Here is a 22,439-nt window from a genome sequence, read left to right on the forward strand (position 1 = left end):
TTAAACAGGAAAAGTTATTAAAAACTAAAGAAAACTCTGGGGATGTGGGTGAGGAAATCACATTGTATCTGTGTTGATCAAATTGGTTCATAAGCATAGACAAAGTACAGGTGAACATCTTTTTAGTCTTTACACACAAATTTTTTTTTCATTGACTTCATTAGACATTTTGAACTATTAAGTGGCTACCGTCAGATCGATTTAGGACTAATTTTTATGTTTGATTAAAAACAAGATTTTTACAATTTGTCATTAGAAATTTTCCCTTTTTTTTATTCTAATGAAAATAGTTTATTTAAATACAAACATTCCCCTGCACTTTTTTCCAACCCAAACATTACAGCATTGTGCTCCTGCATGAAAGCCAGAAAGTGAAACTAACTAGTCCATTTTCAGTGCCCATGCTGAATGAAAAATGCAAAATGTAAGATCGTCATATGAATTGCAAAAAGTGAATTTGTTGTGGGTTTTTTTTTATTAGTTATATTTCAATAACTTAAGGTATCACTTCCAGACAGGATTTAAAAAAAAAAAGTCAAAACAATTCAATTCACATTTGAATACATGGATGAAAATATTGTGCATGAAGTTGCTGGATCAATGCATAGAAACATTTTAAGTTTACTAAAATGGCTGAGTTTAATAAAAGGATACAGCACGCAACCTGATCAACTCTTCCTTCACTAGCAGGAGAGAAGTTCAGGGTCAGTGGTTTAATAGGCCAATCGTCTTTCATTTTTTAAAGCATGACTACAAATTCTGCTTAGATCACAAATGAAAGTGAACAGCATTCTCTTCCTTCTCTCTAGTAGGAGCTTATCCACGTCACAAATAAACCACCACAGAAACAAGCACAGTCTCTGACCAGGAGGCTCTGCATGTCAAGATGGAGGTGCTCTGACAGAGCAGGAAATCTTATCTAAATGTATGTCATGCCATGTCCTAGTTAATACTATTAGTTCAGGACTTTCATAGGCATCTATTTATTCCAAACATGTTTTAAAAAAATATATATGGAGGTTTTCACAGTATCTCAGTTTTTGCTCTGGGCCATACATAGTTTGGCACCTCATTGCAATTATGTTTAAATCAGACAGTTAATTTATGTCCAAGAGAAACAAAAAGACATTTTTCTCTTCATAGCAATCATATGCCCTTCTATGGACTTACAAATCAAAGAGATTTTGAGAGTTAATATTTAAAATGATGCTTTTGGTATCTATCAAAGTATTTAAAATATATTTCAGAGCTCATTAAATATTTTATTTTTGTGAGAACAAGAATATTTCAGCTGTCCACTGGTGATCAACTAATCAGGTAATGAGAGATGCTGGATGCTTCAAATGAATTAGAATTTTCTTTCAGAGAAAAATAAGAACATTAATATGTGGCCTTAGTAATATTTTTATTCTTTACTGAATTTAAAATCAAGTGCCAAATGATAAAACCATAATAATACACATAAGTCTCTATCCACAACATCTGACCTTTCCTAATCTCAACTGGTTTGAAGCAACAGTCTTAACCACTTAGAGACAGTCTGATATAATCATCCACTCAAGTTAGTTAGTTACTCATTAACTTGTTACACAATATTTATGTTGCATTAGTAAAGCCTACATTTAAACCTCGGACAGTAGCTCAGAGGGAATGCTCCTAAACCAAAGCTGACCCTAGTTCTCAGCACTGGAGAATTATTACTCAGTTCCCATTCACCATGGCTAGTTAAGTCTGAGGCATACTCACCTGAACTCTTTCCAAGAGAAATAATTAAGGCTGCAGCCTATTTACAAGCAGTCCTATTCAACATGGAATTCAGGATGTGATTACCTAACCTTTTAATGATCTCGAAGTAGAGAGCAATTAAAGAAACACTTTAAAAAACAGCTAAAAACCCTACCGGGTGAAGGGTCATGTCAAATATTTACAACAGGAAGAGGGGAGTTAGATAAACAGCAGAATACATATTTACCCATCTTCCAGTTCCATTTCAATTAAAGTCCACTAAAATACTTGAAAAGAAAAGGAGTACTTGTGGCACCTTAGAGACTAACAAATTTATTAGAGCATAAGCTTTCGTGAGCTACAGCTCACTTCGATGAAGTGAGCTGTAGCTCACGAAAGCTTATGCTCTAATAAATTTGTTAGTCTCTAAGGTGCCACAAGTACTCCTTTTCTTTTTGCGAATACAGACTAACACGGCTGCTACTCTGAAACCTAAAATACTTGAGTGTTAGATAACATCTCATTCTTAATCACAAAATGAATAGAGGGTGATGGGTGCAAAATACCTAATCTCTTCCTTCTCCCCAATCTAAACACCTAGACCACCTTGTCAACATCACTAAAGCATGAGAAATCTGCAAGTATAATTATACCTTGGGATTACTAATGTGATAGCTCTAATAAAAATACTCCCCAGAGCATCTGCTGATCTAATAATTGGCACTAGAAAACAACACATGTTGCTATTAACTTTCATTGACTAAACACACTGGCAAGCCACTGAACTGTGCCAGGCAATGGGGAAAGAAGAAAAGCAAGGGAAGGTGCAGCAGTTGCAGATTTATCCAGTTCAATCTCTACTTTTGGTATTTGTAAGGTACCTATCGCCGTGCACCACTATCTAAGTACCAATACCTCGTAATTTAAATATTACCAGGATGCGACTATTAAGACCTACCTCTTTAAGTGTGGAATCTGTCAGTTTAACAAATCAGAGTTACTGTAGCTTTAAACATATCCCATGAAAGGAAAAAACCCACCTTATTAGAACTCTTCAAATTCCCATCTCTCTACCATCCAGTTAAAATGCCATTTTATTTTACAATGCACAGCTTTCTCTAGTTGGAAACACATTGGTCTGGGTAATGCTCACAGTAAGAAGACTCCTTGGGTATTTGACAGGCTGGGCTATGTTTAGTTTAGGATCATAAACATTTTTTATCTCTAATTCTCTCAAGACTTTGATTTGGCATTTGGGTTTTTAAACGTGGTTCCTGGGCTTCCTTAGAAGTTTGTTGGTTGTTAAACTTGAAAGCAACTGACATATACTAAAGGGATCCTTTCCTGGCATTTTCAGTTTAAATTGCTTGTGAAACTGACAATTCTTGGAGAGACGGGTCTGTCAGCTAAGATTCTGGAAGAGAAACTTCATGGCTTTTTTTGCTCCCTGAATGGTGGACTGATAGGATGAGGAATGAAAAAAAGCAACTTAGGCAGATATGATTCATAAAGACTCAAATCAAAGCAATCCTCATTGTAGTTGTTCAGGGAATACAGGGGAGGGGGAAGGAGAGAATATAAAGTTTTAAATGCAATTCTTACAGAAGTGGATTCCTGTTTTTAATTTTTTGAGATTTCAGACTTTTTTTTTTAATCCTCAGAATGTAGGATTCTGAGTTGTGGTACCGTTAGTTGTACTTCAATAACACCTATATGCCCACATTGTGCTAGATATCATACAAATACACAGTAAAAGAATCTCTTCATAGAAGAGTTTATCTAAATAGACAAGACGGACAAAAGATGAGATAGGAAACAAATGCAGAGAGAAATTAAAGGCACTTCAGAAGGTGATTTGTCAAGTACTCTAATGCATTACATTCTGCCCCACATAGACCCGGCTGGCACACTCTAAAAGATATGTTTACGTTAACATAGTCCCATACTTGCTCACATAGAGAAGTGCCTTATTCTGTGAGTGGCCCCAGTGAAATCAACAGAGCTCATCATAGAGTAAAGTGCTACTCGACATGTGTTAGGACGGCGAAATCAGGCCTTTAATGTTTTAATAATTATTTAGTGGGTGTTAACACTGAAGAGGCCCCAAAAATAGAGTTTGAGAGAGAGAAGCTAGATCCTGAAGCAAACTTTAAACACTCAGCACTGAGCAGAGAATTGTGAAATCACAGCATAAGTTATTAGTTCCTCAAAAACAATGAGGAGTCCTTGTGGCACCTTAAAGACTAACAAATTGATTTGGGCATAAGCTCTCATGGGCTAAAACCCACTGACTCCTCGTTGTTTTTGCTGATACAGACTAACGCAGCTACCACTCTGAAACCAGTTCCTCAAAGTATATCAAAAGCATTAGACATTGTGGGAATTCCCCATGGCTTACAAAACATAAATAGGAAGACGTACTACTCAAAAAACAAATCCAGCAAAAAATATTAGGGCAGAAACAAGAACAGGCTGGATTTCACCAAAACTGTCCTTTAATGAAACATGTTCTTAGTATTTGTTCCACTGTCCATTAGAGGAAAACAAGCTCCATAAACAGATGCCCAGACATGAAGTGAGCTGTAGCTCACGAAAGCTTATGCTCAAATAAATTTGTTAGTCTCTAAGGTGCCACAAGTCCTCCTTTTCTTTTTTGCGAATACAGACTAACACGGCTGCTACTCTGAAACATCTCACTTACAGTCAGTAGAATACAGTGGAATGTATCTTTGTTCTAATAAATGATTGAAAAGGGTTTGTTGTTCAGTGGTCACGGCAGTGGTACATATAGCCTTTCCTTTCCAGGTCACTGGCGGAACAAGGCCCAGAATGGAAGTGATCAAAAGTAACTACCATTCCAATGGCTTAAATAGGTATAAACTGGCCATGAATAAATTTAGGCTGAAAATTAGAAGGCTTCTAGCTATCAGAGGAGTGAAATTCTGGAACAGCCTTCACATAGAAGTAGTGGAAACAAACAACTTAAGTAGTTTTAAGACGGATCTTGATATATTTATGAAGTTGATTTTATGATGGACTGCTTGTGATAGTAGGGGACTGGACTCAGTAACCCAGGAGGTCCCTTCCAGCCCTATGTTCCTAAATGAGTTGCTCATCTCAGTCCTACTACTAGGGAAGAAAGAATCTTCAACACAGAAGCACAGCATGAATGGCAGGAGACTGAACTACATTCTTAGCCAGAGCCTCGCGAACCAGCTGAGCGGCAGCGAACCAGCGGAGCAGCGGGGACAGCAGAGCAGCTCACAGCAGGAGTTTGCCTGGGACTGGTAAGTATCCGAGTGTGTGTGTTTGCTTGCTGAGGAAGTATCCGAGCGTGTGTTTGCTGGGAGGGCAGGGAGAGAGCCTGAGTGAGTGTCTGATTGGCTGCTAGCCTGCAGGGGGCGGGCATTAGGGTGTCTGTGTGTTTGCGTCAGGGAAGCCTGGCTGTTTGAAAATAGCCAGAGCCTCGCGAACCAGCTGAGCGGCAGCGAACCAGCGGAGCAGCGGGGACAGCAGAGCAGCTCACAGCAGGAGTTTGCCTGGGACTGGTAAGTATCCGAGTGTGTGTGTTTGCTTGCTGAGGAAGTATCCGAGCGTGTGTTTGCTGGGAGGGCAGGGAGAGAACCTGAGTGAGTGTCTGATTGGCTGCTAGCCTGCAGGGGGCGGGCATTAGGGTGTCTGTGTGTTTGCATCAGGGAAGCCTGGCTGTTTAAAAATAGCCAGAGCCTCGCGAACCAGCTGAGCAGCGGGGACAGCAGAGCAGCTCACAGCAGGAGTTTGCCTGGGAGTTCGCCTGGAGTGAGCCCAGTGAGGCTTACATCTTGCCAACGTCTCTGAGGAAGCTCATAGTAGGTAGGTGATATGGAAGGGGGGGGTTCAGCTATTGTGACCTGCACTGGATGTGCCATGTTTGTCTTTCTTCCACAGGACAGAAGCGACTTTGTCTGTACAAAGTGCAAGCTGGTCTCCATATTGGAAGAGAAGATTGAAGGTCTGGAGCAACAGGTAACGACCCTGCGTTGTATACGAGAGACTGAGGATTTTCTGGACCAAACTCAGGATAGCCTTCTAGGGGCACAAAGCTCTAAAGATATAGAGCAGGTTGCACAGAGGAGCCAAGAGGCCAGTGAAGAAGCTTGGCAACATGTGACCTCCAGAAGAGGTAAGCGGAATGTCCGGGTTCCAGTAACACAGACACAGGTAACTAACCGCTTTCATGTTCTCTCCACAGGTACCATTGCGGAGAGTGGACCAGATGATATGTCTGGGGGGAGAAAGCAGAAGGAGACCCCGCTGGTTGGGAGGCATGAGATGCGATGTCCTGAGGTTGGGGGTTCCACGACCACCACTCCCAAGAGGAGAAGGCGGGTGGTGGTGGTCGGGGACTCTCTCCTCCGGGGGACTGAGTCATCTATCTGCCGCCCTGACCGGGAAAACCGAGAAGTCTGCTGCTTGCCAGGGGCTAAGATTCGTGATGTGACGGAGAGACTGCAGAGACTCATCAAGCCCTCGGATCGCTACCCCTTCCTGCTTCTCCACGTGGGCACCAATGATACTGCCAAGAATGACCTTGAGCGGATCACTGCGGACTACGTGGCTCTGGGAAGAAGGATAAAGGAGTTGGAGGCGCAAGTGGTGTTCTCGTCCATCCTCCCCGTGGAAGGAAAAGGCCTGGGTAGGGACCGTCGAATCGTGGAGGTCAACGAATGGCTACGCAGGTGGTGTCGGAGAGAAGGCTTTGGATTCTTTGACCATGGGATGGTGTTCCATGAAGGAGGAGTGCTGGGCAGAGACGGGCTCCATCTTACGAAGAGAGGGAAGAACATCTTTGCCAGCAGGCTGGCTAACCTAGTGAGGAGGGCTTTAAACTAGGTTCACCGGGGGAAGGAGACCAAAGCCCTGAGGTAAGTGGGAAAGCGGGATACCGGGAGGAAGCACAGGCAGGAAGGTCTGTGAGGGGAGGGCTCCTGCCTCATACTGGGAATGAGGGGCGATCAACAGGTTATCTCAAGTGCTTATATACAAATGCACAAAGCCTTGGAAACAAGCAGGGAGAACTGGAGGTCCTGGTGATGTCAAGGAATTATGACGTGATTGGAATAACAGAGACTTGGTGGGATAACTCACATGACTGGAGTACAGTCATGGATGGTTATAAACTGTTCAGGAAGGACAGGCAGGGCAGAAAAGGTGGGGGAGTAGCACTGTATGTAAGGGAGCAGTATGACTGCTCAGAGCTCCGGTACGAAACTGTGGAAAAACCTGAGTGTCTCTGGATTAAGTTTAGAAGTGTGTGCAACAAGAGTGATGTCATGGTGGGAGTCTGCTATAGACCACCGGACCAGGGGGATGAGGTGGATGAGGCTTTCTTCCGGCAACTCACGGAAGCTACTAGATCGCATGCCCTGATTCTCATGGGTGACTTTAATTTTCCTGATATCTGCTGGGAGAGCAATACAGCGGTGCATAGACAATCCAGGAAGTTTTTGGAAAGCGTAGGGGACAATTTCCTGGTGCAAGTGCTAGGGGAGCCAACTAGGGGGAGCGCTTTTCTTGACCTGCTGCTCACAAACCGGGTAGAATTAGTGGGGGAAGCAAAAGTGGATGGGAATCTGGGAGGCAGTGACCATGAGTTGGTTGAGTTCAGGATCCTGACGCAGGGAAGAAAGGTAAGCAGCAGGATACGGACCCTGGACTTCAGGAAAGCAGACTTTGACTCCCTCAGGGAACAGATGGCCAGGATCCCCTGGGGGACTAACATGAAAGGGAAGGGAGTCCAGGAGAGCTGGCTGTATTTCAAGGAATCCCTGTTGAGGTTACAGGGACAAACCATCCCGATGAGTCGAAAGAATAGTAAATATGGCAGGCGACCAGCTTGGCTTAATGGTGAAATCCTAGCGGATCTTAAACATAAAAAAGAAGCTTACAAGAAGTGGAAGGTTGGACATATGACCAGGGAAGAGTATAAAAATATTGCTCGGGCATGTAGGAAAGATATCAGGAGGGCCAAATCGCACCTGGAGCTGCAGCTAGCAAGAGATGTCAAGAGTAACAAGAAGGGTTTCTTCAGGTATGTTGGTAACAAGAAGAAAGCCAAGGAAAGTGTGGGCCCCTTACTGAATGAGGGAGGCAAGCTAGTGACAGAGGATGTGGAAAAAGCTAATGTACTCAATGCTTTTTTTGCCTCTGTTTTCACTAACAAGGTCAGCTCCCAGACTGCTGTGCTGGGCATCACAAAATGGGGAAGAGATGGCCAGCCCTCTGTAGAGATAGAGGTGGTTAGGGACTATTTAGAAAAGCTGGACGTGCACAAGTCCATGGGGCCGGACGAATTGCATCCGAGAGTGCTGAGGGAATTGGCGGCTGTGATTGCAGAGCCCTTGGCCATTATCTTTGAAAACTCGTGGCGAACGGGGGAAGTCCCGGATGACTGGAAAAAGGCTAATGTAGTGCCCATCTTTAAAAAAGGGAAGGAGGAGGATCCTGGGAACTACAGGCCGGTCAGCCTCACCTCAGTCCCTGGAAAAATCATGGAGCAGGTCCTCAAAGAATCAATCCTGAAGCACTTAGAGGAGAGGAAAGTGATCAGGAACAGTCAGCATGGATTCACCAAGGGAAGGTCATGCCTGACTAATCTAATCGCCTTTTATGATGAGATTACTGGTTCTGTGGATGAAGGGAAAGCAGTGGATGTATTGTTTCTTGACTTTAGCAAAGCTTTTGACACGGTCTCCCACAGCATTCTTGTCAGCAAGTTAAGGAAGTATGGGCTGGATGAATGCACTATAAGGTGGGTAGAAAGCTGGCTAGATTGTCGGGCTCAACGGGTAGTGATCAATGGCTCCATGTCTAGTTGGCAGCCGGTGTCAAGTGGAGTGCCCCAGGGGTCGGTCCTGGGGCCCGTTTTGTTCAATATCTTCATAAATGATCTGGAGGATGGTGTGGATTGCACTCTCAGCAAATTTGCGGATGATACTAAACTGGGAGGAGTGGTAGATACGCTGGAGGGGAGGGATAGGATGCAGAAGGACCTAGACAAATTGGAGGATTGGGCCAAAAGAAATCTAATGAGGTTCAATAAGGATAAGTGCAGGGTCCTGCACTTAGGATGGAAGAATCCAATGCACCGCTACAGACTAGGGACCGAATGGCTCGGCAGCAGTTCTGCGGAAAAGGACCTAGGGGTGACAGTGGACGAGAAGCTGGATATGAGTCAGCAGTGTGCCCTTGTTGCCAAGAAGGCCAATGGCATTTTGGGATGTATAAGTAGGGGCATAGCGAGCAGATCGAGGGACGTGATCGTTCCCCTCTATTCGACACTGGTGAGGCCTCATCTGGAGTACTGTGTCCAGTTTTGGGCCCCACACTACAGGAAGGATGTGGATAAATTGGAAAGAGTACAGCGAAGGGCAACAAAAATGATTAGGGGTCTAGAGCACATGACTTATGAGGAGAGGCTGAGGGAGCTGGGATTGTTTAGTCTGCAGAAGAGAAGAATGAGGGGGGATTTGATAGCTGCTTTCAACTACCTGAAAGGGGGTTTCAAAGAGGATGGCTCTAGACTGTTCTCAATGGTAGCAGATGACAGAACGAGGAGTAATGGTCTCAAGTTGCAATGGGGGAGGTTTAGATTGGATATTAGGAAAAACTTTTTCACTAAGAGGGTGGTGAAACACTGGAATGCATTACCTAGGGAGGTGGTAGAATCTCCTTCCTTAGAGGTTTTTAAGGTCAGGCTTGACAAAGCCCTGGCTGGGATGATTTAACTGGGACTTGGTCCTGCTTTGAGCAGGGGGTTGGACTAGATGACCTTCTGGGGTCCCTTCCAACCCTGATATTCTATGATTCTATGATTCTATGATTCTCATCAACAGACCAATCTTCTTCTAGAGAGGGTGTGGTCTCAGTGTGGATCACTATACAACATTACATCATGCTGGCACTTCTTCCCCAGTCTCTGAGCTGTAAATATGCAAGAGCAAGGCTCACAATATTCCCTCACACCAGCTGTGAAAGCAAGAAGCTCCTTGCTCATGCTTTCAAGGTTTGTGCAGAGCAAGAGTTGAGAGTCACCAGGTTCCCCCTCATGTATAATTATGAGTATGAAATGGGCACCTTTGCTTATAAGGGAGGAAGAAAGATCCACCATCACCCTCCTTCCTTCACAGAAGGTTTACTAGCACTCCAGGGGGCTGTGGTAGTGGAGAACATGGGCTAGAAATGAAACACAATGAGGAACACTGGGAATGTGGGTATGGCCAGTGACTGTTACTGGTAGGCTACCTCACTTCTCCCTCCTCTCAGTCCCATTGGAATACAGCCGCGAATCTAGAACTACCATAGCCTATTCTGTATCTGTCTATGGCTAAACAACTTCAGTCTCCAGAGCTGTCAATCTGGCACAATTCCCCAGCACTACATTCACTCTAAGGCCCAGCTACTTTGAAATCTTGATTTACTATTATTGCAAGACCAAGTCTTCTGCAATGGGGTTCTACTTTCACTGCTATGAAATGGGCTGTCAAAACACATTTATTAGGCTGAATTAGGAATGAACTCAAAGGAGCTGCATATCACCTGCCTAGGATCTCTTTCTTTACTTTTAGTATCATCATTTTTTATATTACCATAGTACCTAGGAGCCCAAGTCATGATACTCTTAGTTCTTATCACACAAAATTGTTTGGCTTTGCCTCCCAAGTCCTTTTCGTTCTCACCCAAGCTGATCATGAGACAATGCGCCAATTACACATATTAGATGCAATGCAAAGTCTGGCAAGGGCAGCGTAGCATAATACAGTGGGAATCCTGGCCCCCTCTCCCCCATGCACTCCCTCAACATCTGAGCTCAGCTGCACCACTCACGCTAGCAGGCCCCAGATCTAAACGTCAATTGCTTGGAGGAAGGGAGTAGGATTTTCATAAACACTCAACATTGACCTAACTCTGCTCCCACTGAAAGCCAGTGGGAGAGAAATTTAATGGGAACAGCTTTTGGTCAATGCTCAGCACCTTTGAAAAAAATCTCACCAGGTTCTCAGTGGAGAGAATTCACTTAGCAAAGCCATGGTGAGCAATCTTGGTAGAAATACCCACTACGAGAATGTCTGCTAGCTTAAATATTGAACCCTGTTTTTAAAATACCATACCAAGAGCCTTTGCAAGTGGAAAATGTGAAGCACTTGCCTCAGAAACCTGTGAATTCTGGATGGGATAAATAAGTAGGTCAAGCTGACTTGCTAAAATTTGCAAACCCTTTCTTCTACCCCCATAAGGAAAACTTTTTAGAGGATACAAAGTCTAGTTTATACCCTAACAGACCAAGAGCCTGTGCTGACAACAATTTAGCAGCACTTTAAGAAGCAGGCTGCTGTACAAAAATTGAAGTTGTAGTGTGCACAGGTTTCTGTGCTGAATACTCCCACTAAGCGGGCTGGGGCACAGAGGTTCAGGTCAGAAATAACTTGCAATGTTTTCCTTCACTAATCTCCCCCACCTGACGATGAATTTCCACTAGTGTTCCCTGTGCCCCGGGCGACAGTATCCCAGACTGCATTATTCAGAGACATCCCAAATGCCATGGGTTGCAGTGAGATATGTAGTATTTTCTATATTATATTGTAAAATTTTGTCAGTGGAGCAGAAAAAAGCAAGAGGATTTCACCAGGTGCGAGCATGGGCTGGGAAGGAATAATTTTTGGAAGATCAGCTGTGGTTTGTTTCTCAATTGAATGTTGTGCACCCTCCCTCTTTCCAAAAGCCCAGTTAGTGAGGGATTCTGCATAGAAGACTGGGCCTACCTTAATTTTAATTTCCATCTGGCAGCTGTTCATCTTTGAGAATGAGAAACAGGAAATCCACTAGCAGAGCAGGTTTAGGCCATATAACCAGGAGCCAAACAATACAAAAGGACACATTTCAAGCTCTCGATAACTATATGCGATTTGGACTCCATATTGTTCTTGGAAGACTGTGAAAATAGACAGCCTACTGTATTTTCTGGTTGGACTCTATATAAGTAAATCAAGGCAGCTGGCCAGAAAGCCTTATTGTATCAGACAGATCCTTTGGATTTTTTATGATGAGTGGGTGGATTCTTGGATTTTGAGAAAGAAAACAGTGTACTGGCTAATATGTAACAGTTACATTTTGAAGATCAACACTGCTGCTTTACAGAACATAACCTTCTTAAAAAAACAAAATGCTTAAACAAAATAGGTTTCAGCGTAGCAGCCGTGTTAGTCTGTATTCGCAAAAAGAAAAGGAGTACTTGTGGCACCTTAGAGACTAACAAGTCTTTAAGAGACTAACTTAGTCTCTAAGGGACCACAAGTACTCCTTTTATTTTAAAAAAAAATAATCATCCTACTGTCTGTTTCTGCTAAGGGTCTAAAAGGTAACCAAAATGATCAAAGATGAAATTTATCACCTGCTATTTTGGCCATGTTATTCCTATAAATGATGGTCCCAAAAATCAGTTTATTATTATGATATTTTGCATGTTTTATAGTACTGGCCATCAGACCTCCTCAAAGTATTCCATGAATGTTAAACTTCATAACATCCCCCTGTTATAGGTATTATAGATGGAGAAGTTATGCACACAGAAGTACTTCTCCCACAGCTGAAAAAGAGAGGTTCTATTTCCTGAGTTTTCACAAATTTTCTGACTGCCAGTTTGTGCTTTAAAAGTGAAGGATGTTCGTTGGTTAATGGTATACGCTGTTTTTCACTCAGCTGGATCTCTGCAGAAGGAGATTGGTTCAAAAGTGCCCTCCCACACCCCAAAAAAAGTACATGACTCTTTGTTAAGAACATAAAGCATCTGAGAAATTACTAGGGACTGGGGTTTTCTGCCTAGGGAGGCCATTATTTAACCAGAGAATCTCCAAGCAGATTAGTTCCTAGAAAGGTGGTTCTTCCAATATTTCGGGAATGAAAGCTTTCAAATTAAGCATGCTGGAAACTTAGCCGATTAGAGACGGTAAGTTACGTCTCCTGAACAGCCTGATCTTTACATTTTGGGAGAGAATAAATCCTTCACATTCCTCTTCCTCAGCAGACTATTTTCTCCAAACAGGAACAGTGGGCAAGAAGAAAAGGAGTACTTGGGGCACCTTAGAGACTAACAAATTTATTTGAGCATAAGCTTTCGTGAACTACAGCTCACTTCATCGGCTGCATCCGATGAAGTGAGCTGTAGCTCACGAAAGCTTATGCTCAAATAAATTTGTTAGTCTCTAAGGTGCCCCAAGTACTCCTTTTCTTTTTGCAAATACAGACTAACATGGCTGCTACTCTGAAACTTGTCAGTGGGCAAGAAGGAAAGGGAGATCCTGCTTCCATTTCCTTAGACCCCGAGTTAATGAAAGGGAGCACTGAGTGGGACTGAGATCACTAATAGGAAGAGGAGTTTGGCGCTTAAGAAGCATGGAAGGAAACAAACACTCTCAGGCTGGATCAGCACCATGTTAGTCTCATCTCCTGACCTCAGCCACCGTTAAGGTACTTGTAGTCTTAGGGCCATTGTGAGCTAGGATTTGGAGGCTTCAAAACAAATTGTGCCAAAAGAGTCAACACCACCCTTTAAAAAGAAACAATGCACAGAGGTGTTGGATGGGCAAGTCACGTTCTTTCTAGAACCTTGAACAGTTACTACAGATTAAATAAAAAGAAAAGGAGTACCTGTGGCACCTTAGAGACTAACAAATTTATTAGAGCATAAGCTTTCGTGAGCTACAGCTCACTTCATCGGATGCATCCGATGAAGTGAGCTGTAGCTCACGAAAGCTTATGCTCTAATAAATTTGTTAGTCTCTAAGGTGCCACAAGTACTCCTTTTCTTTTTGCGAAAACAGACTAACACGGCTGATACTCTGAAACCTACAGATTAAATAGTATTTCTCACCTAAAAGCGCTCCCCTCAGAGAAAATCTACTTTTTCCTAACGGTCCATTTGAAGGAACCAGGCCCGTCATTATTATTATGACTCACTTGTGATGCTCAACTTGTGACCCCTCGAGCTTGATTTCCCAAAACTCTAGATGTCTTCAATGGGAGCTGCAGCTGCTTAGCACTTCTGAAAAGCAAACCCGCAGTATCCCAACTGGACACCCAAATTTAGTGGCCACTCTTGAAACGGTTGCCTTGTTTCTGTGCCTCATTGCCCTACCTCACAGATGTGAATAATGGCACTTATCCCCTCTTTGTAAAGCACTTTCAGCTCCACAAATGACACATGCAAAGTATTTATGTGTCAGGATGTTAATTCCCTGTTTATACAGAGGCTTGTCACTATTTATAATACTTTAATGTGTTACATGGGCATCTTGGAACACATGTAATGCAGTACAGATATTAGATCAATAAGTCCGGCATGTTTGCATATAACCAGCTTCATCTTTTGTCAACTTTCCATTCCTAACATTCCTATAACAATTACTAGCTAAGAGTTAGTTTGGGTAAAGATATGCTGGACAATCTAAGTTTCATTTTAAGTTTTGTGCAATACAACTTCCACTTCAAAATCTAGTTAGAGATGATCATACAAGGGCATCCCAGAAATGAGAGCCAAAGCTTTCAAATTACTTCCTAATAAAGATACCTCCTCAGATACTCACTCTGAAAAAGAGATTACTCAGTATTACATTCATTTTAGCTTTCCAAGCCTATAAATTACTTTCTTTCAGATACGGGAAACATTTTGCAAGACTACATGAAAACACAGAGTAAGTATCCTCGCACTGCTCTGAGAAACACATTGAAACACACTATTGCTTTGTGCCTGGTTTCCACTTCAAGCGGAAAGAAGAAACTGACCCATGTCCTATACAAATCCAAATTCAAGCCAAGCTAGTTTTTCCATTTACTTTAATGACAGAGCTGTAATTCTAGATATAACTCACATTACAGGAGAGTGATCTTAAATAGACACTCAACTTGAAATGTAGTCAACGTTTTAAAACAATTAAGTTTAAAGTAGTTTCAGGTGTTATACCTCCCCAGAGTCCGCACTGCCAGTTTCTGTGGCTTTACAATGTTTAATTTTTGGTTCCCAAAACGTTTTTATCCCTTCACCGTTGCTGTGTGAAAGACCCATACAAACATAGAAAAATTATTAATGAACGACTATAGGGGGAAAACAGTGAAACTGACTATAGACAAAAGGCCAGATTTTTAAAGTTATTTAGGTATCTAAAGAGCTTCTCTTCACTGCAAGAGCTGGAGTAAGCAGGTAGTGAGAGTGAGCACACTGTGAAATACTAGAGCTAGTAATTTACTTAGCAGAGTGATTAGATTAGTGGTCAATGAGTTTGGCTTCTGGATTACTAGCTGGAGCTTCAACCCATCCCCAAACAGGCCAGCTGGTTTGAGTTTGAGTGTGTGTGGGGACAAGAGTCGGGTTAGGGGTAAAAAAAAGCTAACAATGCAGTGAAGATGAGCCCAAAGACGCAGATAGGTGCCTAGTGAGATTTTAAAAGGCACTTAACTCCCATTAATTTCAGAGGCACGTAGGCACTGTTGAAAATCCCATTAGGTGCCTATCTGCATCCTTAGGCACCTAAATACTTTAAAAATCTGGACCAAAGTGCTACCAAACACACAATATAAACTGGAAACAACTAGAGAGCAATATTTTCCTCTATTCTCTGTTAGTTAATAATCTTAGGGCTCGTATGTAACAATGGAAAGTACAAAGTCTTCAGACAGAGGATTTTTAAAATTTCTCTAACTTTTACCATACCTGCAAATACACAAGAAGATCAGATCCTCAGCTAATGTCAACTGATCTAATATATGCAGCTGAACTCTTCAAAATTAATAGTAAAAATACATGGTTCAACCCAGTTCTCAAATTTTTCTAGATCCTATGAAGCCACTTCTTGTTACATGACCAATCTCGGTAACCTATAATCTTAAAGGTTAATTTAAGAACCAGTTGAGGCTCAAGCAATGTGAACAAGTCTACCTAAATTAAATTAATTATAGAGGGCAAACTACATGATGCAACCTTCCCATTTTGCCACTTAATCTTTTCTAAGAGATCAAGGCAAAGTGGACAGTATAAGATCCAAGTTCAGAGTAAAGTAGCTACTATGGCAGGTGTTTCAGTGAAGTGGTGGGTTTAAAGTAGGAAGAGGTGGTAAAAATGCCATTTTCCCCCATTCTCTCTCTCGTGACAGTGGTTTTTAAAAAGTATTTACTCTGTTCCTCATTTTAACTGATCAGCTTTGAAAGCACAATCTATGCCTGTCAATGCAATACTCAGACCAGTGTTGGTGTTGTCACTGTGGCAACATGCCACCTGATAACCTTATTTTTAGTTTTGTAGAGCAGAGCATTAATTAGATCTTAACTATAAACATACTAGTAAATTTAATAATAATTTAATAAAAAAATTATAAATACACAAATTCCACTGCTTTATACACCTGAAAGGGATTGAAATCTAGCAGGTCAAGCACAGAGCTGAAACCCAGAAATTCCCAAGTACTAATCTTGGCTATTTTCACTCCATGCATCTGAAGAAGTGGGTTTTTTTACCCACGAAAGCTTATGCCCAAATAAATCTGTTAGTCTTTCAGGTGCCACCAGACTCCTCATTAATCTTGGCTCTGACATTGATTTTTAAGTGGTTTAGGGCAAATCACCTAAGCTCCCGGTTTTCGCTTCCTCAGCTGGATACTTACCAACATTATGGAGTGTTGGTGATGATGAGAATTAATTAGTGTATGAAAAGTACTTTGAAGATGTAGTGTGCTAGGTATTATTAGTAATTAAGTATACTGACTATGTCCCTTTAAACACTGGCCAATAAAGCGATGAGGAAAGGGATAGTCTATACAAACAATTCGTTCGCAGCAAGCTGATGTGTGAATCTACTCCATACTAGCCTGCCACAGCCTAACTGTCTGTGTGGACCCTGCTGATCTGCATTAACAGTTCATTGAATGCACTTTGATCTAGTCCCATTCAAAGAGAACTGCCAAGGTCTCTCCTCAGCAAAGTGATCAAAGTGGATAGAAGTCAGTTAAATTTGCAGAATGGAAAGCTATTCTGCAAGGCCACCCACAAATTCTGAACTGCGAGAAAGAAAAAAAACAGATTTAAGGAGGATTGGATTGACCCAATATGTGGTTATGATGGTGTATCAGCACCTCTCTGAAGCCGCTATCTTGTTCTCTAGGCTCACAGGTATGGGGATTTGTAAACCTACTTGTGAATACAGTGCAACAACCAGTGGAGAAATATTCATGTAAGAGAACCTGTAATAATAGCTCTGAGAAATGACAACTGCCCCCATCCATCTCAGTGAGGTGTTAATTCATGTGCTCAGTCATGGTCATTAAGTATCTATTTTGTCAACTTTCTCATTCTTCATGTGTCAAAGGAGAGGGAGTAGTGTAATTTTGGTCACTCAAATTGGTATAGTTTAGAAGAGCATCCCCTACCTGATTTTTCCCCAAAATTCTATTCCCAGATTTAATACAAATAAATAAAAAGCCACACCCCTGCACGTTACTCTATCCATAAAAGAGTTGCCAATAAAGAACATGCGGTCTTGACTATCCCCCCTCCCCAAGCTCCAAATCTACCCAATGCAGAATATTTTCAGGGCCAAAGATTCTTTCCAAGCACTGCAACTGAAGGGCTTTACGGTCTTCAAGGCCTAGGGCCTTTTTTTAAAAAAGGCCTACTACAATGAAAAACAAATTTAAAACAACTGGGTTCTCATATAGCCCAGCTTCTTCCCCCAACACTAAGTATTTCTAAATAATAAATTAATTTAGTTTTTTTTTTTAAAATCACACCATCATCAGTGGATCACTCACTAAGGACTGAAATAATAAATATTTTGGGTGCTGGAGGCACCTTTCTAGGACTTATCCAACTTACCATTTATTATTTTTGTTCTACAGAAGCAAGATTGATCTGCCTCCACAATATATATTTCTACTTACGTTGCCTTTAGTTTTTCTCCTTGAAACAGACTGCAGAGAGCTCATGAACTGTAGATTGAGTTCTGAAGCAAAGGTCCCTGCAATAGAAGGCTTACAAACTTGCAGATGAGGAGAATCCACTGGGAAAGATTAAAAAGAAATAAAATGATCCATTCCCAGTGACAATAAGATACAGCTTCATTTTGTATGGTCTTTCCTACTTGTTACCCCAGAGTTAAATAGCAGCAGCAAGAAAGAGAAGGAAGTGTAACAGAGGCAAGGAGGAAGGTTTAGTGGAAACGAGCCTGTGCCAAAAGAGACAGACTGGCATCTTGTGCAGTTATTTACACCTGGGCAAAACAGGTGCGAAATGCTACCAAGTCAGAATGACAGCATTTTACACCTCCTTTACCCAGGTGTCAGACAGTGAGCAATCAAGCCTACAGGATGTTCAGCATACCATCACATCTGCTACTGCCAGGTTTGTATAATGGAAGAATTTTAACTAGACAGCTGTCAGTTTCTCCTCTCTACTGTCTCCTAAGCACAAGTTTGTGACCTCAGAGACATTTAAACTTTTCCCACTGGCTGCTTCTTTTTACATTTGCAGAATAGTGCTAGACATAAACACCAAAGTGAAGAGTAAGGCACAAAATAGAGTATGGAGAGAATCGTGTTTTCCGAACCAATCACACCCCACTCCTCCAAATGGATCTGCACAGAAAAAGGGGTGAAAAAACAGCCAGCTTCATGGCACCGCCCTCCTCAGGTTAAGGGATCTGTGCCTGGAGAAAGGGGATGGGGCCAGTGCCTCAAATTATGGGAGCCCCTCAGGCACTGCAGAAAATCTATGCAATAAGTATTATAGCATAAGTATGTGCAACCTAAATACAATGGGATATATTAATAAAGTGTTGAAGAGTTACTTCTTGGTGTGTAGGGAGAAGCACTCCAATACTACTGTGATAATTGGCACCAATTTAAGAACCTAGATAGTTAGGAGAGAAGTATGAACTTCTATGCTCAAGCGAGAGGGACAGGGACCGGAGAGCTCAATCCCTCATGAGGAAGTTGTGAGGCTAAACTAATTGAAGTAGGCAGTCCTTTGAGATCCTGGGATGGAAAGTGCTACAGAAATAAGTCCAAGGTGGTGTTATTAAATCTTACACATTAATAGTGCAAGAAAGCTGAGATTATCTAGTCTGTTAAACTGGAGCACACCGGGTACATTTCACTGTCAAATGTTTACTTCTTGGGCTTGATTTAGTTCAATCCAATAAAACATGTAATAGTCTGACTGCTACTCTGAAAACTATCTGGAGGGTATTCCCTAAAGGATGATTTTTACACTGGTGCAGGGGACCAGCCCAGTGCCTACCTAGCTCTTAAATGTACATGGGGCAAAAATGTTGCCTAAGCCTTCCGATGGATTCTGCACAGAGGTGAACTCTATCCTAACAGAGTTCCCAATCAATAACCAAAACATTTCCACACAAACACTTCTGAAAATGATAGCTGGCATTTTTGTATGACACACCGAAAAGGAGCTCTGCCTAGTGGCCTTGAAGTAGCTGTTTACACACATATAAGCTATACTCAGGACTACAAACACTCTCAGTGATACCAGCAGTGCTAATGCACAAACATGGCAGCTTACAGAACACAGCAACACTGGCTTGTGCTCCATTAAGCACACAGGAAAAAAATAATCAATCTTTGCCAAACAGAAAGGAGGACAAAAAACAGTAAGGAAAGAACACTCAAGCTGCACAGGGGACATTATAAAAGGATGACAAACTACTAAAATCTTCTACCAAGGGTACCAAACTCCCTTAAAGTTAAACACATCTATAGTACAGGGATGAGTAAATGCTGGAGAGAGTATAACAAAATGAATAGATTTTTTTCACATATGGTGGACTTGTCCAAAAATTAGGACATTTTGGAAAGCGGTTGGGGACTTCATTAAAGAAATGGGCTGCCAGCTGTCACATAATCCTCTATTTTTTTGTTTTTTGTTTTTGTTGAATTTTCCTGAAAATTCTGCACTGTAGAAGAGGTACAAGGAATGGATTACTCATTTGTTAGTTGCAGCAAGCATCACAATCACAAGGTGGAAGAGACATGACTCCCCTAAATCAATTAACTAGTTTCACTAAGTATGGGAAATACCATTATTAAAAAAGCTAACCCATCAAGTCAGAGTTCTATGGGGAAGAAAGAAAAGGATTAACCAGAAATATGGTGGAGTTTCCTGGAGTTTGCAGGGAAAGAATCATCCCCATCAGACTGAGTACTTTCTCTGAATACTGAGGATGGGAAACTGTTACACTGCTATCTTATTAGATGGCCATCACTCTAACATTATGGAATTCAAAAGGCCAATTTATACTTCACAACTTTTTTGTACACCAGGCCTATTGTTTGTGGAACAGTAATGTTGGCAGTACAAAAAAGCTTCTGATAACAACGTATTAGATTGCTAATAAATAAAATTAAAAACAAATGAGGATAAAACTCAAATGTAAGATTAGCTGGTGTTTAATAAACTGTTAAGGAATAAGCCAAAGTTACTAGCTCACAACATAGTTTAAATTATCAGAGAGTTAATTTATAACTTGAGCAAAATATGTGCATTACAAGCCACACATTTGTGCATTCTGTACAAATCTCACACAGCCAAATAAAGTACCTATAGGACCCTCAATGTCAAGTTCAACCAGTGAACTGATTGGTGCAGGGATCTTGCCTATTTCTATATTGCATATCATCACATCATTGCATAAAGTAACAGTTTTATTTCTGTTTGAGGTTAAACCCTATAAAAACAAAGGTATCACAAAAAAATAAAACAAAAAACAAACAAAAAACCGGGCATACTGTTAGTTACAGGATTAGTTATAAGGTAAGTGAAGTATCAATTTAATATCCGCAAAAAGAAAAGGAGTACTTGTTTAATATCTGATACATTCTCTTTCAGGAAACTGTAACCAGTAAAAACTGGTTAATCCACTGTTAGAGACTTATTAAAATACAGTCCCTACCCCCCAAAATTGCTGTTTCCTACAAAATAAAGCCTCAGAATTTAGCCTTTCACTTGAGCAAAACTTCGACTAAAACAAAACCGTTTTTCAAGTAAGGACTGGAGAATTTGGTCCAGAATCACAATTTCACTGCTCAGGCTTTTCAATCTCATGTATCATTAGTAGTAACATTGAGAGTCTCTAAGGGCTAGTCTACACTGGCAGTGCTTGAACATGCCTTGTGTGGTCCCGGCGCAACGCTAGAAGAGAGCTCTCCCAGCGCTCAAAAAAAAAAAACCCACCTCAACGAGGGGCATAGCTTCCAGTGCTGGGGCACTGTTTACACTGATGCTTTACAGCGTTGCAATTTGCTGCGCTCAGGGGGTGTTTTTTCACACCCCTGAGCAAGAAAGTTGCAGCACTGTTAATTGCCAGTGAAGACAAGCTTTAAGTCAGACCAAGGGCCCCACTGACCTAGACTTTGCACAGGCATGCATACTAAAACTGTCCCTACCCTTAAAAGCTGACAATCTAAATGTAGAAGTTCAGTAGTAGACAAAAGGTAGCACTATTCCCACTTTGCAGGTGGGGAACTGATGCACAGTGATTGAGGGACTTGCTCAGGGTCACACAGAGTCTGTGGCAGAACCAGGATTTGAAGCCAGATCTCCCGAGTCTTAGTCCAGTGCCTTAACCACAAGATGATTGTTCCATTCAGTAATTTCTTAGAAATACTACTGAATTAGTTTCAGAGTAGCAGCCATGTTAGTCTGAATCCGCAAAAAGAAAAGGAGTACTTGTGGCACCTTAGCGACTAACAAATTTATTTGAGCATGAGCTTTCATGAGCTACATGAAACAACCCATGTTCTCTGTGTATATAAAATCTCCCCACTGTATTTTCCACTGCATGCATCCGATGAAGCGAGCTGTAGCTCATGAAAGCTCGTGCTCAAATAAATTTGTTAGTCTAAGGTGCCACAAGTCCTCCTTTTCTTTTTACTGAGTTAGTGTCTGTCTCTCTCTCAGGCAACTTCTCTAAAAGGGTACATTATAAAAAGAAGAATAAGTTACAGCTGATTTTGTTACACTACTGAAAACAGCAAATTATTAAATCCAAATCCAATACTTAAAATAGGATAGACAAACTGGCTTTCAGCAAATCTCCTCTCTCACGTGTGTTTACTAATGGGTCAATGCCATTCTTAAAGTCTATAGAAGTCTGAACAGGCACTTTGGTAACTCTCATTAAATATCTGTTAGTCTGTTGATGAGTTAGTTAAAATGTTTAATAAGATCTTTGTATCTTTCACTGGAATTACTTACTTTATGTAAGGTACATGGTGTTGACGATAAATGGGAAAGTACTGCACTGAGTGATTTTTTTTTTAATCCCTTAGTTACTTTACTCATCTGCAAACGCTCTTATCTTTGCTAATGTTTGCAGACTTCTGTGTTGTTCACATTTAATATGCTCAGTGATTTCCCAAACGACTTAGATCAGGACATTCAGCAATTATTACCCTGCCCAACTCATTCAAATAACAGGTTTCAGAGTAGCAGCCGTGTTAGTCTGTATTCGCAAAAAGAAAAGGAGTATTTGTGGCACCTTAGAGACTAACAAATTTATTAGAGCATAAGCTTTCGTGAGCTACAGCTCACTTCGAATGCATCCGATGAAGTGAGCTGTAGCTCACGAAAGCTTATGCTCTAATAAATTTGTTAGTCTCTAAGGTGCCACAAGTACTCCT

At 41.5% G+C, this 22,439-nt stretch overlaps 1 protein-coding gene across 13 annotated transcripts in view; it reads right to left on the reverse strand.

Annotated features, from left to right (window-relative positions):
• NCOA1 (nuclear receptor coactivator 1) overlaps positions 1-22,439 on the reverse strand; it is a 360,042-nt gene that overhangs the window by 220,889 nt on the left and 116,714 nt on the right. The gene's annotated exons all lie outside the window — the stretch shown is intronic.

This window comes from Dermochelys coriacea, chromosome 3 (assembly GCF_009764565.3).
Source record: "Dermochelys coriacea isolate rDerCor1 chromosome 3, rDerCor1.pri.v4, whole genome shotgun sequence".
In the NCBI taxonomy this organism is placed as follows: domain Eukaryota; kingdom Metazoa; phylum Chordata; order Testudines; family Dermochelyidae; genus Dermochelys; species Dermochelys coriacea.